Source organism: Dromiciops gliroides, chromosome 3 (assembly GCF_019393635.1).
Source record: "Dromiciops gliroides isolate mDroGli1 chromosome 3, mDroGli1.pri, whole genome shotgun sequence".
Lineage (NCBI taxonomy): Eukaryota > Metazoa > Chordata > Mammalia > Microbiotheria > Microbiotheriidae > Dromiciops > Dromiciops gliroides.
Genome location: NC_057863.1, coordinates 582,880,100 through 582,896,838, shown reverse-complemented (window position 1 = coordinate 582,896,838; position 16,739 = coordinate 582,880,100). Strand labels below are relative to the sequence as shown.

Below are 16,739 nucleotides of genomic sequence, written 5' to 3'. Positions count from 1 at the left end.
ACACAGGAGGGAGAAGAAACAAACATAGGTCCATCTATTCCGAATCTAACGTTAGCTCCATTGTACCACTCTGCTTTCCTCATTCCAAAGGTGGCCTTAATGAAGTTTATTTAGGGTTTTTGGTTCAAGGATTTTTGAGCCTTCTGTCCTTGGAAAAATCCTGGGGAATCCTTTTATTTATCGTGCCCCTTTCATATATGAATGCTGTTCCTATCCCCACCTTCCTTTCCCCCATCACTTCGATGCTTTGACTTGTATACTCAGTCTCTAATAGTCTCTTTTCCTGTGTCCTTGGAACCCTGCTCTATCTCTCTGGGTTCACACATCCTCCATAACTGAGTGAAGAAAGGCATGTGACTGAATTTCACCCAGCTTCATCCTTTGGACCATGGGCCAGCTGGATTTCAACATTCCATAATAAGCTTCTGGCCAAATTATCTCCCACAGCTGTTCCTCTTCCATAACCCTAAAAGAGGGGACAAAGTTTCGGCTGCCTATCAATAACCAATCAGATTCCCTAGTCTCATATCTGACTCCCTGGTAACAGTAATTTTCAGCAGTTAAGAGTTTAACTTAAAAAAAAAAAAAGAGTTTAACTTAAGAGATCTAGGCTCTGGAACTCCAGTCCTTCCCTTTTCCATATGTGCCACTCATGAGTAGCACTATGTGAACATTACACCCTAGAGGGATATTGCTCCAGTATAAAGCCTCCTTCCTTGAGACTGAATAGGTAGTGTTGCTGACAGAGATCTGGAAAAAGAACAAATTCCTTTTTGCTATCAGAACAGGCGAGTTAGACCTTGACCATAGGATCAAGCTTTTGGCACCTACCTGTTTCTTTAAGACTAAAAGAGAGATCATTGGGGGGGGGGGCGGCTAGGTGGCACAGTGGATAAAGCACTGGCCCTGGATTCAGGAGTACCTGAGTTCGAATCCGGCCTCAGACACTTGACACTTACTAGCTGTGTGACCCTGGGCAAGTCACTTAACCCCCATTGTCCTGCTAAAAAAACAAAACTAAAACAAAAACAAAAAAGAGAGATCATTAAGGGACAGGGTGGAAACAACCTAAGTGACAGAGTTATATGGAACCACCAAGGATTTTCTCTCAAAAGTCGGAGTATCTCATTATGAGATGATACACTTGGACATTTTATAACATCAAGTAAAAGTACTGAGGATGGAGAAATGCTGTTAGTTTCTTTTATATAGAATAGGTCACATGATTCTAAGTTTAAGAAATTATTATTATAGAAATTGTTATATTTTATACATTAATATTTACTATATAGAGTGATAGTAGTTAGCTTTTGTACAGCACTTTAAGTTTTGTAAAGCACTTTATGAATATTATCTCATTTGATACTCACAGTTACCCTGTGGAGTAGGTGCTATAATTGTCCTCATTTCATAGATGAGGAAATTGAGGCCTAGAGAGTAGTTAAATGGGGTGCAGCTAGATGGCACAGTGGATAGAGCACCGGCCCTGGAGTCAGGAGTACCTGAGTTCAAATCCGGCCTCAGACACTTAACACTTACTAGCTGTGTGACCCTGGGCAAGTCACTTAACCCCAATTGCAAAGAAAGAAAGAAAGAAAGAAAGAAAGAAAGAAAGAAAGAAAGAAAGAAAGAAAGAAAGAAAGAAAGAAAGAAAGAAAGAAAGAAAGAAAGAAAGAAAGAAAGAAAGAAAGAAAGAAAGAAAGAAAGAAAGAAAGAAAGAAAGAAAGAAAGAAAGAAAGAAAGAAAGAAAGAAAGAAAGAAAGAAAGAAAGAAAGAAAGAAAGAAAGAAAGAAAGAAAGAAAGAAAGAAAGAAAGAAAGAAAGAAAGAAAGAAAGAAAGAAAGAAAGAAAGAAAGAAAGAAAGAAAGAAAGAAAGAAAGAAAGAAAGAAAGAAAGAAAGAAAGAAAGAAAGAAAGAAAGAAAGAAAGAAAGAAAGAAAGAAAGAAAGAAAGAAAGAAAGAAAGAAAGAAAGAAAGAAAGAAAGAAAGAGAGTAGTTAAATGACTTGCTCAGGGTCAAAAAGCTAATAAGTTTCTGAGGCAGGACTAAAAAATTCTGCCCCTTTGCTTCCTTTTCTTCAGAGTACCCAACAAAGTCTTCACCACCATCCTTCCCCATCCCTGCTCCTGAAGAATCTTCCCAGACTTGTAAAGCTATCTAATTTGTTCCAGCTTTCCTTATTCTCTAACTTCAACTGATGGATCTGCCCTTGCTTTCCTGGCAAAAACACATCACAGAGTCTTTGCTTTTAAGATATATTCTCATTCTTGGATTCAATTCAATTCAATAATGCCTCTGGAGTCAGAGGACTTGGGTTAACATCTTGGATCATATTATCCATTGGACCCTGGGCAGGACACAACTCTATGTATCTCAATTTCCTCATTTGTAAGATGAGATAATTGATCTAGATGGCTCCTGAGGTTTCTTCAAGTTTGATATCCCTGATGCTAATAGTTTGACTCTTGCTTTCCCTTGCAATGCCTTTTCTTCTCTTACTTTTCCTTCCCTGTGAGAGAACTATTGAAACAAGCATAAATCTCAGTTATCTGGACTTCCATTCTTTTACACCCTGATGGTTGACCAGGGGGTGATGAATTTTTGCAGTATATTTACCACCTTATGACAGTTTTCCTGAGATAAAGTTAAATAAACAGGATTTGATCCTGCACAACAGCTCTCACAATCAAAATCTGAGAATGGGAAGAAAAAGAACCTTAAAGGGCTTCTGGTCCAAAGCACTTGAATAGGTATCTCTTATGGGTGGGCATCCAGCTTTCACTTGAAGACTACCAGTGACTGATTTGGGTTGAACTGTGATCTTTAAAAAGAAATCTAGTCTGTAATCTCCAAGACATCTTGTGAGGTTTCAGCAATCAAAACTTACATTCCTTTGGACAGAGCATCCACACGTAAGGAAGGGCATGTTTCCCAATATGGACAGAGGGAGAGGAGGGAGGGAGAAAAGGAACAAAGGAAAGGAAAGAAGTGAAGGAAGAAGAGAGGAAATAAGGGAGGGAGGAAAGGATGAAGGGAGGGAAGAAGGGAAAGAAGAAGGAAGGGAGGAAGGATTGGAGGAGCTGCATTGTCTAACTAGACCTTGCCACTGGGTCCCAAGTAGGAGAGTTATTACTCACAGAATGTTGGTTGTTGTTGTTTGTTCTTTGTTCTTGAAAAGGACCATGACATGGGGAGGTGATGTCATGACTTGCCTTGAACTGAATTTAAGTGAGGCAGGGCTGTTCAGAGTCACCAGCCTCTCTCTCCTCTAGAGCCATCTGGGTGCAGTGGCAAAATCTAAATCATTCTGGCTTTCATTCATTGCACAATAGCTGCCAGCCCAAGCTTCATTTTGCCATTGCTTGACCTTTTGATGCCTCAGAGTGAAGGTAAATATCAGTAGTTTCTGTTTTGGCCAGAAATCCTGATGTATTCCCCTCCTAGATTTATTTATTATTTATTCATTTCATCCACTCATTTATTAACATTCATTCATTCATTCATGTTTATGCATTCATTCATTTATCTATCATCCATCTATCGATCGATCTATCAGTCTATCTATTGACGTAGTTTGACCTGACTTGGAGATAAGGAAGACAATGTAGAGGGCTTGATTGTGTAATTTTTTTTGTTTTATGGGTTTTTTTAATTTCAACCATATTTTAACCAATTAACTGGCTATATTGTTGCTGTTCAGTCATTTTTAGTTGTATCCATCTCTTTGTGATCCTATTAGGGATTTTCTGCAAAGTTACATGGTTTGCCATTTCCTTCTACCACTCATCTTATAGATGAGGAAAGTGAGGCAAATGGGGTTGACTTATCCAGGGTCATACACCTAGTGTCTGAGTCCCAAATTAGAATTCAGGAATGTGAATCTTCCTGACTCCAGACCCAGCACTCTATCCATTGTGCCAGCTAGCTGTCTTTACCTGGCTATTGCTAGAACTTTAAGCCCACTGACACGAATCACAGACATACCCTTCTTTCCAGCCCCATATAACTTTGAGCCTGGGCTGACTCTTAAACTTGGTCAAAGACATAGATGTTACTCTGACTAAACCCTTACTCTGTCTGGCTCCATATTGAAAAATAATCCTGGGGCAGCTAGGTAGCACAGTGGATAGAACACCGGCCCTGGAGTTAAGAGTACCTGAGTTCAAATCCATCCTCAGACACTTAACACTTACTAGCTGTGTGACCCTGGGCAAGTCACTTAACCCCAATTGCCTCACTAAAAAAAAAGAAAAGAAAAGAAAAAAAGAAAAATAATCCCAACCTAAGAATTGGTACCTAATTCTGGTGATAAAGTGTTAGTTATTGAGCAAAAAAATGTGGAAAAATTGAAGCGGTTTATCTTTAGGTAAGGAAAGTCAAGAAAAGCTTGTATTATATGTACCATCAAGCAATAGCAACACAGTTTTTGTGGGATGAAGGGGTGCTTTCTGTGGACATAATCCAATATGTCCTATTACAAGAGGCCCTTGTCTTGGGGTCAGTAGACTTGGTTTTAGAAGAAAAATAACCAACATTTAAAGGTTTTATCTACTATTCTAGAGTTATATTAGACCTAATCTCTATAAAGATTACTTATACTATGTAATTTAGCCCAAAGAAAATGAAGAGAAATGATTATCAAATTGTGCAAGGTGAAGATTTCCCAGTAGCATTGTTCCCAGTATGGTTCAGTATAGTGTCAACACTGGAGTGACCACCCTGGGAAACCCAACTAGAAACGAAAACTAGGCAGTTTGTTAGTACCTTGCTGTTATAGACACCGATGAGGAACATAAGTGGGCTGGGCTTTAGCTATGTTAAGTTACACAAACTATCTTTTTTGTTTTTTTTACTTGTCTGACCACTTTCTTCTGGATTTTCTTCTTGAGATTCCCTCTTGTTTACTTGAATTTCATTTAAATCTGCTCTTTTTCCGGTCTTTGTGTTGTAAAATTATTTTGACTTATTGGCCTAATTTGGGGGGGGGGGGCCTAATCTGACTGGAGTACTTAATCTGGGACTGTTGACTGGTTATCTGACTGCTCTTAATTTAATATGGGCAGTTTATAAAATTCCACCACACTGCTCCACTCCCAAAATTGATAAGCAAAAGATTAAGAAGCCTCTTCCATTTTAGCAGAGGATTTATTTATGAGATACAATTTAAAATTAAGAATACAGGGAGGGCAAGCTAGGTGGCTCAGTGGATAGAGCACCAGCCCTGGAGTCAGGAGGACCTGAGTTCAAATCTGGCCTCAGACACTTAACACTTACTAGCTGTGTGACCCTGGGCAAGTCACTTAACCCCAATTGCCACACTAAAAAAAAAAATTAATTAAAAAAAAAAGAATACAGGGAAATAAAATGTACAACCTGACTGTGTTCTGGCACGTCTCTTTCCACCTGTTGAGCCTGGAACGTTTTTAGCCTCCTCCTGCGTACCAATGAGCCTTCTTCTAGCGTTCTCCTATTGCTCCAGCTTTCTCCAACTTCACTTTCTCCAACCTGTACCCTGTGCTGACTGCTTCTGTGTTCTCTGCAGCCCCCTGGTTTCTCTAACCTCCTGTACCATCTCCTCCTCTCTACATAGCCCCTTTCTGTCCATTCCTCTGGCCTCCCTGTCTGTCTTTTCTAACCTCTTAACTTTCTGGCCTCTCCCTTTTACTCCTAGTCCTTTGGTGTTTCTCCTTTATATATGTTCCTTCTCACCCCTCAAATCTCGGGCTCCCTGCACCCCCACACACAATAAGCTAATCCACCAGCTGCACTAGGGCTGCAGCTGGGGGGGGGGGGATGGAGACGCTCGAACATCCCGTGCGTACCACACCCAGGGCTCCAGGGGCCCATGCCCCTGCTCTGTGCCCAGGGACCTCTGCACGGGCTATGCCAGAGGCTAGCCTGGAGGAGCCCAGGGTCTCTCAGATAGATCTGCTCAGGGTGGAGAGAACTGGGGCTTTTTCCCCCAGCTGTCTGACCTGGTGTCTTGTACAGCCCACGGGGCTTTTTTGGCTCAGCTGAAGTGGAGGGGGAGGGGCATCAGCCCCTCCCACACAGAGAAGAAAAACCTGAGGGCCTAAGGCTTTCTAATCTCAGCCCAAAGGTAGGGTCCCCAAACCAAAATAAATTTCCACAGTGTCCTATATGCACTTGCTGAACTAGAGACTCACCATCTTTCTCCCATATGGTCTTCAAATTTTGCGTTGCATTAGTGCTTATTTATAATATTTCTATCACATTATCCTTGTGTAGAAACTTCAAATGCTGACCTTTGATATTCCTATATATAGACACTCAACACTCTGAAAATGGTCTTTTCCTTATTCTTTGTACCACCTCTCTATTCTATCCTGAGCTCAATCATGTTCAAAGAATCACAGATTCTCAAACTGTTAAATCTACAAGTGTCCTTAGGAGCCACCTAAAGTATAATCCCTACCTTAAGAGAATCTCCTTTATGATATATTTGAATGTTTTCAATCCTCAGCTTGATAGCTCCAACTTCAACCCTTGTAGTTCTGAAGAGCTCTTATCATTAGGCTGTTTATTCTAGGAAGCTTCCCCCCCATGTGCATGTACACACACATTTGTTCATTTTAACTTTCTTCATTTGAGAATGTCTTCCCTTTCCTCCTCACATATTCATACCCTGCCCAATTTCTGAGCCCCACAAAAAGTCATACCTCTTCCATGAAGCCCTTCTTGACCACCCAAGTCCAACAGTGATGTCTCCTGTCTTAGTACTTACTATCAATAATAAATGTCCCTTCTAATTGTGGATGCATTGCTTCTGTTTGTACAAAAACTTTTTAATTTAATGTAATGAAAATCATCCATTTTGCATTTCATAATATTCTCTATCTCTTGTTTGGTCATAAACTGTTCTCCTTTCCAGAGATCTGAAAGGTAGACTATGCCTTCTTATCCTGATTTACCTATGGAATCACCCTTATGTCTAAATCATGTACCCATTTTGACCTTATTTTAGTATAAGGTGTAAGATGTTGGTCTATGCCTAATTTCTGCCATACTATCTTCCAGTTTTCCAGGCAGTTTTTGTCAAATACTGAATTAGTACATTACTAATGTCATTTACTACTGTGTCTCCTGTGCCTAGCCTATTCCATTGATTCTCCACTCTATTTCTTAGCCAGTATCTCCGTGGTTTTTTTGCATTAGTTTCCTTGCTATTCTTGACCATTTATTCTTCCAGATGAGTTTTGTTATTTTTTTTTCTAGCTCTATAAAATAATTTTTAGGTAGTCTTATTGGTATGGCACTGAATAAGTAAATTAATGTAGGTAGTCTTGTCATTTTTATTATATTAGCCTGGCTTATCCATGAGCAATTGATATTTTTCCAATTATTTAGATCAGGTTTTATTTGTGTGAAAAGTGTTTTGTACTTGTGTTCATAGTTTCTGGATTTGTCTTGTGAGAATGGGAATGACACCCCTGCTGGGAGGGACATTGTGAGCTCTGGCCTGAAAAGAAAGCATGTGACTTCAACGTCCGGAAGTCACCTTTCTGGGGTTTTGAAAGTCGAATTGGCATCCAGACGTTATGTCTAATGCCTGTGGGTCTTGTCTATCAAAGTTACCAGTCAATTAGCTTGGAGGTGTGTCTGTGGATGGCCCTGTTTCCTGTTTCACAGGGAGCTTCTGGGAGAAGCTCCAGAGAAGCAAGGTCTTTCAGTTCAGGACTTGGGCTTGGCGTGATGACGGAGGCTCTCTCTTAGATAGCTAGATGAAGGTTGCTTCCCTCCCCTTTTATAACTTCTAATACACTTTAATAAATACTGAAAAGCCTAAACTCTTGCTAAAGCTTCTAATTTAAGTTGACCATTCATTAGATTTTAGACATCACAGCTAAATTTTAGACCTTATAGTCTTGGGAGGAAGACTTCCAAATATTTTATTTTGTCTATAGTTATTTTAAGTGTAATTTCTCTTTCTATCTCTTGCTGCTGAGCTTTGTTGGTCATGTATTGAAATGCTAATGATCTATGTGGATTTATTTAATATCCTGCAATTTTGTTGGAGTGTTAATTGTTTCAAGTAATTTTTTAGTGGATTCTCTAGGATTCTCTAAGTATGTCATCATATCATCTGTGTGAGAAAATAATTATTAATAATGGGGTTTGGGGGGGGAACCCCCACTTTGGAAAGTTTAGCTCAGGAATTTTAGATGGTCTTTTTAGAGCTAGCCAAAAGGTACATTAGAGATAAGCCTCAGTGAAGTAAGGAGATTAAAATCATACCTGTCTGAAAGTACCTTTTCTCTCAGGGGGTCTCTCTGACACTGGAACCTGATGTCAGCTCATTGTAATATAGACCACCCTCAAGTCTCATCAATCAATGGAATTGCATGATGCTGACTAATTAAGTTTTGATCAGTGTGTAGCAACAAGACTCTTATCAAAATAGGTTAAAAGTTAAGTGTAGGGGCAGTTAGGTGGTTCAGTGGATAGAGCACCAGCCCTGGATTTAGGAGGTCCTGAGTTCAAATCCGGCCTCAGATACTTGACACTTACTAGCCGTGTGACCCTAGGCAAGTCACTTAACCCCAGTTGCCTTGAAAAAAACAACAACCCAGAAACAAAATAGTCAAGTGTAGAAGAGGCTCCTGGCCAGCACAGTCTTGGAACTCACTTTTGGTCTGGACCCTCTGTTGGGTGGTGAGTACTCTCCTCATTAGGTAATGTAGTTGAGCTTAAGGCCATGTGCTATCTCTTAGAAATATGGTGCTAGGGGGCTTTCAGTTTGGGTTATATCCCACGTTGTTAATTCTTTACTAACATTTAATATAATTTAATAAATGCTTAATGCCAAAAACTGGTTCAAAGGCCATTAATTTATAAGTAGCAATATTTTTGAAACCCCAGGTTAGTCCCACAATTTTTTTCTATAATACATCTGCAAAGAATGATAGTTTTGTTTCCTCCTTGACTATTCTAATTTCTTCAATTCTTTTTTCTTCTCTTATTGCTAACACTAACATTTCTAGTACAATACTAAATAAGAGAAGTGAAAATGGACATCCCTGCTTCACCCCTGATCTTATTGGGAATTCCTCTAACTTAACCCCATTTCATGTAAGGTTTGCTGATGGTTTCAGTTGGATACTGCTCATTTTAAGGAAAGCTCCATTTATTCCTATGACCTCTAGTGTTTTTAATAGGAAGAAGTGTTGTATTTTATCCAAACTTTCTGCACATCTGTTGACAATCATATGATTTTGGATAGTTTTGTTACTTATGTGGTAGATAAAGTTGATAATTTTCCTAATATTGAACCAGCCCTACATTCTTGATATAAATCCCACCTGGTCATAGTGTATTATCCTGGTGATAAATTGCCGTAATACCCTTGCTGATGTCTTATTTAAATTTTTTACAATGATATTTATTAGAGAAATTGGTCTGTAATTATCTTTTTCTGTTTTGGCTCTGCCTGGTTTAGGTATCAACACCATATTTATGTCATAAAAGGAATTTGGTCAAACTCCACCTATTTTTTACAAATAATTTCCATAATATTGGAATTAATGTTTCTTTAAATGTTTGGTAGAATTCACTTGTAAACCCATCTGGCCCTAGAGATTTTTTTCTTATGGAGTTCATTGATGGCTTGATCAAATTCTTTTTCCAAAATTCAAGTCTTTTATTTCCTCTTCTGTTAATCTGGGCAATTTATATCTTTGTAAATATTCATCCATTTCCTTTAGATTACCAAATTTATTGGCATACAGTTGGGAAAAACAGCCCCTAATTACTGTTTTAATTTCCGCTTCATTGGTGGTGAATTCACCCTTTTCTTTTTTTATACTTCCCAGGCTATTACTCAATACACTGGCAATACTCTCATGCCTTCAACCATCCAGATCTCTTAGGGAATCAGTTATACTTTGCACAGTTCTCTTCTCTGGATTCCCTTGGCCTCTTATCCTGTTGTACACTTGACCTGTCAACCCTCATCTTTGGATTACTCCCACTGTCTCCTGCTTTTGCTCTTCCCCACAGAGCTACTGAACAAGCTGGAGAAATCATGAAACTATGTGGACTGGGTCCAATGCAGAATTGGTAGCCGTGTGACCCTGGGCAAGTCACTTAACCCCCATTGCCCTGCCAAAAAAGAAAAAAGAAAAAGGAATTTTATTGTGAAATGTGATGAATGTTATTACCACAACTTCTGCTGAGCTTCAGCTTCATAGTCCTATATAGAGCACAATGTGATGGAATGCATTTATAAAGTACAACTAAAACAATGGCAGAAATATGTATATGTTGCCATTTTAAAATCTTCTTCACTTGATTATTTCCAGTTTCCAAGTGACTTCATCCCTGAGCTGTGCTGACTCATCTTCTCTGTGTATATATATATATATATATATATATATATATATATATATATATATATAGGTAGGGCAATGAGGGTTAAATGACTTGCCCAGGGTCACACAGCTAGTAAGTGCCAAGTGTCTGAGGCTGGATTAGAACTCGGGTCCTCCTGAATCCAGGCCTGGTGCTCTTTCCACTGTGCCACCTAGCTGTCCCCCTTCTCTGTATATTTTAATGGTTTTATCCACTTCTGCAGGGAGTGATCCACTTCCAGATTGGTCAAAAGCACATGCAAATATTCCTGGTTCACTATCCAAAGATCCAGGCTGCACAGCTGCATGCACTCTTTGGAAAGTATATGCAGTCCTCCAGTCCTAAAGATGCATAGTGCCATCATCTGCTCCACATAGCAGCACTCCATCTGAATTCACAGCCAGTGTATTAATGATACCATTATGACCAGAGAGGTCTTGAAGAAAGTTTCCCTCAGGGAATTTCCACTGTTTAATATGATCTGGAGAACCAGATGCAAAGGTGTAATGTCTTGGATGCAAAGCCATTGCTCTCACAGACTTTTTGTGATGTGTCAATGTGACCTGTGATGTTCCAGCCACTAAGTCCCAGAATCTTATAGTTTGTGTCACATCTTCCTGTAATGATCTGGGGTTCTGCACCTTGACACTTCTCTGCAGCCACTGCATCTGAGTGCCCCACCAGTGTGTGTGCATTGGCCTGTTTCCTCACATCCCATATCCTTGCAGTTGAATCCCTACTACAAGTCACCAGCACATCAAGTGTTGGGTGCAAATCCAAACCATAGACTGCACTTAGATGTCCATGATAATATCTGATAACCTTATTATTGTATTCCAGATGCCAGCACTTCACCTGCTTATTTTCACCACAGGAGAAGAGGATTGGACTTCCTTCTACTTACTGTCACCTCTCCTGGAGTACTGATATGTCCAGTCAGTGAGTTTTAATTTGCCACTAGCCAGGTACCAGATCTTTAGAGTCCTATCAGCAGAACCTGTCACAAAACACTGATTCCCAGGTTCTACTGCAAGACATCAGACCCATCCTAGATGTCCACTGATGACTCTACAGTTTCCACAGTGGATGCCACTGGGGTTTAGGCACGGCAGGGGCCTTTCTGGCCATCAGTGCAGCTTTCTTTGTGCCACCAGCTTCTGTCATAGCCATAGCTAAGCCGGGTACTTGTTTTGAAATATCACACCCTCTAGCTGAAGCAGGGTTTGTCTCCTGCCTGGATTGGAAAGGAGGTTGGGCCACAGCTGAAGACTGTGCAGCACATTCACTTGGCAGTCTTTGAATATGAATATCTGCAATCAAAGACACACCTGGACCTGGTTCATATGGATGTTGACAGGTCTCTAAATGTTTAAGTTCTAGTCCTGGATTGGCAGGATACTGGTTCTGCTCATGGGCATCCATTGTGCTCTGAGAGTCTTTCTCTATATGATTTTCTTTGACAATGGACATGTGTAATACAGGAACATACTCTGTATGAAGTTTGGCAGATATCTTTAGTTTGTGACTCTTTTCATCCAACTCCACTGGATTTCTATAATCAGCCACAAACACGTCTTGAGTCCTCTTTAATGATCTGAACACAAGAGTGTGCACAGAATGTTTCTGTACCTCCTCTAACATGATGCTGACCAAGTTGCTCTGACTGAGCTAAGATTTCTCAAATTGAGCCACTCCTGGCCTTTTATACTACTTTTCCCCCAGGGTTCCCCTCCCCTTTCTCATTTCTACTACCCCTCAGTAACAGAGTTTAAACCTTATATCAATTAACCACACTGGTCTCTTAATCAAAGTGGTTTGGAAAAAGGCAGCCTCTAAACTTCTTCTCAGTGAAGAGAACTTACTTGCTCTGAGGATCTGTGTAAATCATCTAACTTTTCCCGAGTTTTCTCAATTTTCAGATGGTGATAATAACAGAACTCATTTTTAGAGAGTTGTTATGAAGATCAAATGAGGTCATGGTTTAAAGTGTGTGAATCTGAATTCAAGAGAAAACAGTCAATACAACAAAATTGAGGTCTCTAATAGGGCAAGTGAGGTGAACCTTGAGGTGTCATGCAACAAGTGGTGGAGTACCCCAGTAGGGGGCTGTCAACTTGGTTTATGTAGGGCACTAAGGCAGAGGGAATCCATGGGCAGAGTTAGGCAGAGGGAAGGGCCAAACTACAGGTGGGAAATTTACAAAATAATCAGAAGCTGGGAGTGACAATGTCTGGTCAGCCTCAGGCAATTCATTGGCCTAGGAAGGGAGGCAAAGTCCACTTCAGTCAGTTCTTATCACAGTGCCAGCTGGTGGTAGGTACTAAATAAATTTTTATTCCCTTCCCTTTTCCCCATTCTTCAGAGAAGCTATGGGACTTTCTCTCCTATTTCCTAGGGGGAGATGTAAGTGCCAGGAAACTCAGTATAAGGTATAGTCAGTGACAACTGAACTTAACTGAAGGTCTAACCAGGCCTATTACCCTTTAGTTGGGTCAGCCACCACTGAAGGGATGGAAAAGACCAATTTTCTTCAACCTGGAAAGGGGAAAGAAGGTCAGGGAAGTTGGAAGCTTTAAGATTAGATGCAGCTGAGGAAAGTGGGTTGGCTTTCAGGTGTGGCTGATCTCAAGATTTTATTGTAGCACCCAAGGTAAGGGCGTTGTGAACTAATTGGAGTTTGAATTTGACGTTGCAGTATAAATTCTTTGCTAGGCATTCATAACCTTAGATGAACATTGTGAAAGCTAGGGGTTTTGTTTGTTCCTTTCTTTGTTTGTCTTTAAGTAATTAATATTGTCAAAGTTTCTCTGTAAATTAACCCATCGAATCCTTCAAGGTTGAAATGCAAGAGAACTAGAAGGGTGAGTTATTATATAAAATCTTAAACATTTCCTTGTGCTATTCATATTGAGAATTATTAACTCCTGTGAAACATGCCCTCCCTGGCAGCATTAAGCCTTAAAGTGCCTCTGCTTGCAAGGGATGCTGACAAAGAGCAAAAGACCTGCTTGTGTAAAGTATAGAGCAAAAGTACATGCAACTGGGGGGGGGGGGGCTAGGTGGCGCAGTGGATAAAGCACCAGCCCTGGATTCAGGAGGACCTGAGTTCAAACCCGGCCTCAGACACTTAACCCTTCTAGTTGTGTGACCCTGGGCAAGTCACTTAACCTCAACTGTATCACCAAAAAAAAAAAATGCTAATATTGTTTTAAGGTACTATGGTATTAAAAGGGGGAATGAGGGGGCAGCTAGGTGGTGCATTGGATAGAGCACCAGCCCTGGAAGACCTGAGTTCAAATTTGACCTCAGACACTTAACACTAGCTGTGTGACCTTGGGCAAGTCACTTAACCCTCATTGCTCAACCAAAAAAAATAAAATAAAAGGGGGAATGAATGGATTAGGAAGCTGTTGGTCTACTGATCATGAGTTCTGAGGTACTGACTGAAACTTATGCTGTTAACTAATCTATTTGGAGTTTCGTACATGCATTGTTTAAAAAGGGAAACAGTTTTCTCTCTCTCTCTCTCTCATACACACACACACACACACACACACACACACACACACACACACACACACTTTCTCTCTCTCTTTCTTCCTCCCCCTTCCCCTTCCCTTATCCCCTCTTCCTGTCCTTTCCCCTTCTCTGTGATACTGACTGCACTGGTGTCAGGGTGGTAGGTGAGAGAGAGTAAGTCCAGAGAATTTTATGATTGGTAAAAGCAAGTAGAAAGAAAGTTGTACCCTGTTTGTACTGACAGTGTGAGTAGAGAATGTGAAAATAAACAGTTTGGAAATTTTTTGAGAAAAAAAAATAGGAGTTTACTTTCACTTTAAGTGTTTGCCTGCAATTAAAAGGTCTGTGTAAATCCAGAAAGAACCAAAAAGTAATTGAGTTTTGTTGGAACATATAGTTGAATATTTATGGTGTCTTGCAAAGTAATGTAAAGTACTTGTCAATTTTAAAGTAGCTTTTAAATTGGTGTGTATGTATCTGTTAAAATTAGAAAGAGCTGTAAATTATATGAGATTCTTACCCATTTTGTTATAGGCTATGTTAATTATGAAATTACCAAAAAAAAAATGGTCTTACTGAGAATTTTTCTTATTACTGAAGTAATTTCTAGTGATCTTTATATCAGAATGAATTTAAACTCAAGAAAAAGGAAAAATAAAACAAGTGAAAGCTATTAAGTGAAACCTCTTACATATATGTCTCCTGGTAAATGTTTTTTGTGCATTGCAACTCCATGAGAGTACAAATTTGCTATTTCAGATAAAATATTTTGTGATTGTAATTTATATTGTTTTGAGTTTTGAATTCAGGCATAGTTGTCTGATGGACCAGAAGTCAGTAATCCAATACTCCAGAGAATACCACAAGTTACTCAGAGGGAATGTGTTGCTACAGATGAAGGTAGCTGGGAAAAAGCCAAGAGGATGATCTTGGTCTCACCTAAGGTAGGATCCTTCTGGCTCAGTTTCCTCATTGTGTTCCTGCTGAACAGGAAATGTTTCCCATCTGGAGATTCTAGATACTATCTGACTATGAAGTGAAATTATTACTGCATGACTGGTTGTTGCTTGTGACTCTTAACTGAAGTCAAAGAGAGCTAAGCATGTTTTATCCTTGCTGTTATAATCATGTCCCTACTTTTCTTTTTTTGTTGTTGTTGAGGCAGTTGGGGTTAAGTGACTGGCCTAGGGTCACACAACTAGTAAGTGTTAAGTGTCTGAGGCCAGATTTGAACTCAGGTCTTCCTGACTCCAGGGACTGTGCTCTATCCACTGCACCACTTAGCTACCCCCCTACTTTTCTTTTTATAGCATATTTCTCTAATCAGAGCAAGTAGTCAGTAGAAAATATGAGCACAATGCAAGTATGTAAAATCTTACTGTTTTCGGTCTAAATGTGTGGTCACTCTATATGCCAAACAACTAGGTACATTAATAGTCAGTTTTGCCATCTGTCTGCTAATGTTTACATGGTGTTATGATAAGACTAAATTAATGGCATATCTTCTTTTTGGTTTAGAAGAAACTTGAAAGTCCTCCCCATTGCAAAAGAATTTTTTTATTCAAGGGAGAGTGGTAACTAGGCCATTTGGAAAGAAAGAGGGGGTCAGCTAGATGGCGCAGTGGTTAAAGCACCGGCCCTGGATTCAGGAGTACCTGAGTTCAAATCCGGCCTCAGACACTTAACACTTACTAGCTGTGTGACCCTAGGCAAGTCACTTAACCCCAATTGCCTCATCAAAAAAAAAAAGGACTAGTGACCTCAGAAAATTCTGTGAAGCATAAAAAGGAGATTATGGACCTACTTGAGGCTGTAAAACTGCCCAGTCAGGTCTCTGTAATTTACTATCCAGGCCACCAAGCTATTAACTCCTCCATGGTACAAGGGAATCACAGGGCATACCTTGCTGCTAAATGGACTGCCAGGTCCATTCACCTGTCTGCAGACTGAACTGATGCAGAATGAAGTGGACACAATGACTACAGTGACATAAAGAACCACCACCAAAAAAAATCAAAACTGAATGCTATGAAATTATAAAGACCAATCTTGGCTCTAAAGAGGAGAGAGGAAACACCTTCCTGTTTGTTCTCTTTTGTGGAAGTGACAGACCATGGGTATGAAACATTGCATATATAATCAGATGTTTTCTGAAATGTTCAGTTTTGTGCAACTTCATTATAAGGAATGTTCTCTGGGAGATGGTGGGGGATGAATATGGTAGGAAATATAGGTGACATTCAGAATGAGTCTCCAATTCTTAGGGTGAGTTAGCTCTCCTGATCCAAGTCACAAGTCCCCCTAACATATATCCTCCATTTTTAACCTTTTTCCCCCTCATTTGCCCCCCCCAAATCTTCTTGCTGTGTACATGTTCTCCCACTCTCCCAGGTGCTGGTTGTTCCCAGATATACCAACTCTGTGCTCTAAATGTAGCATGAGTAGATATATATCAACCACTATAACTCCCAGTGAATAAAGAATGACATTTTATCCAGTGTAAGACCCTCATCAGGGCAGCTAGGTGACAGATTAGATAAAGTGCTAGGTCTGGAGTCAAGAAGATTCATCTTCCTGAGTTCAATTCTGGCCTTAGATACTACCTTTGTGACTCTGGGGTTTGCCTTCATTCCTCACCTGTAAAATGAGCTGGAAAAGGAAATGACAAACAACTCCATAGTATCTTTGCCAAGAAAACCCCAAATGAGGTCATGAAAAGGCCGACTAAAAATCATAGGGGGAGTTAGGTGCTTAGTCGACTTCACAGGCTAAAGCTACCTCAGCCAAGCCTTTATTTTCAGGGCTTAAGAGTATGCACTTAAATAAGCTTTACAAGTCTCCAAACTGATGTGCC

General features: G+C 40.0%; 1 pseudogene; it reads right to left on the bottom strand.

The window, feature by feature from the left end:
* Positions 1-318: 318 nt before the first annotated feature.
* On the bottom strand, positions 319-12,007 carry LOC122748035 (annotated as a pseudogene).
* Between the last annotated feature and the right edge of the window lie 4,732 nt (positions 12,008-16,739).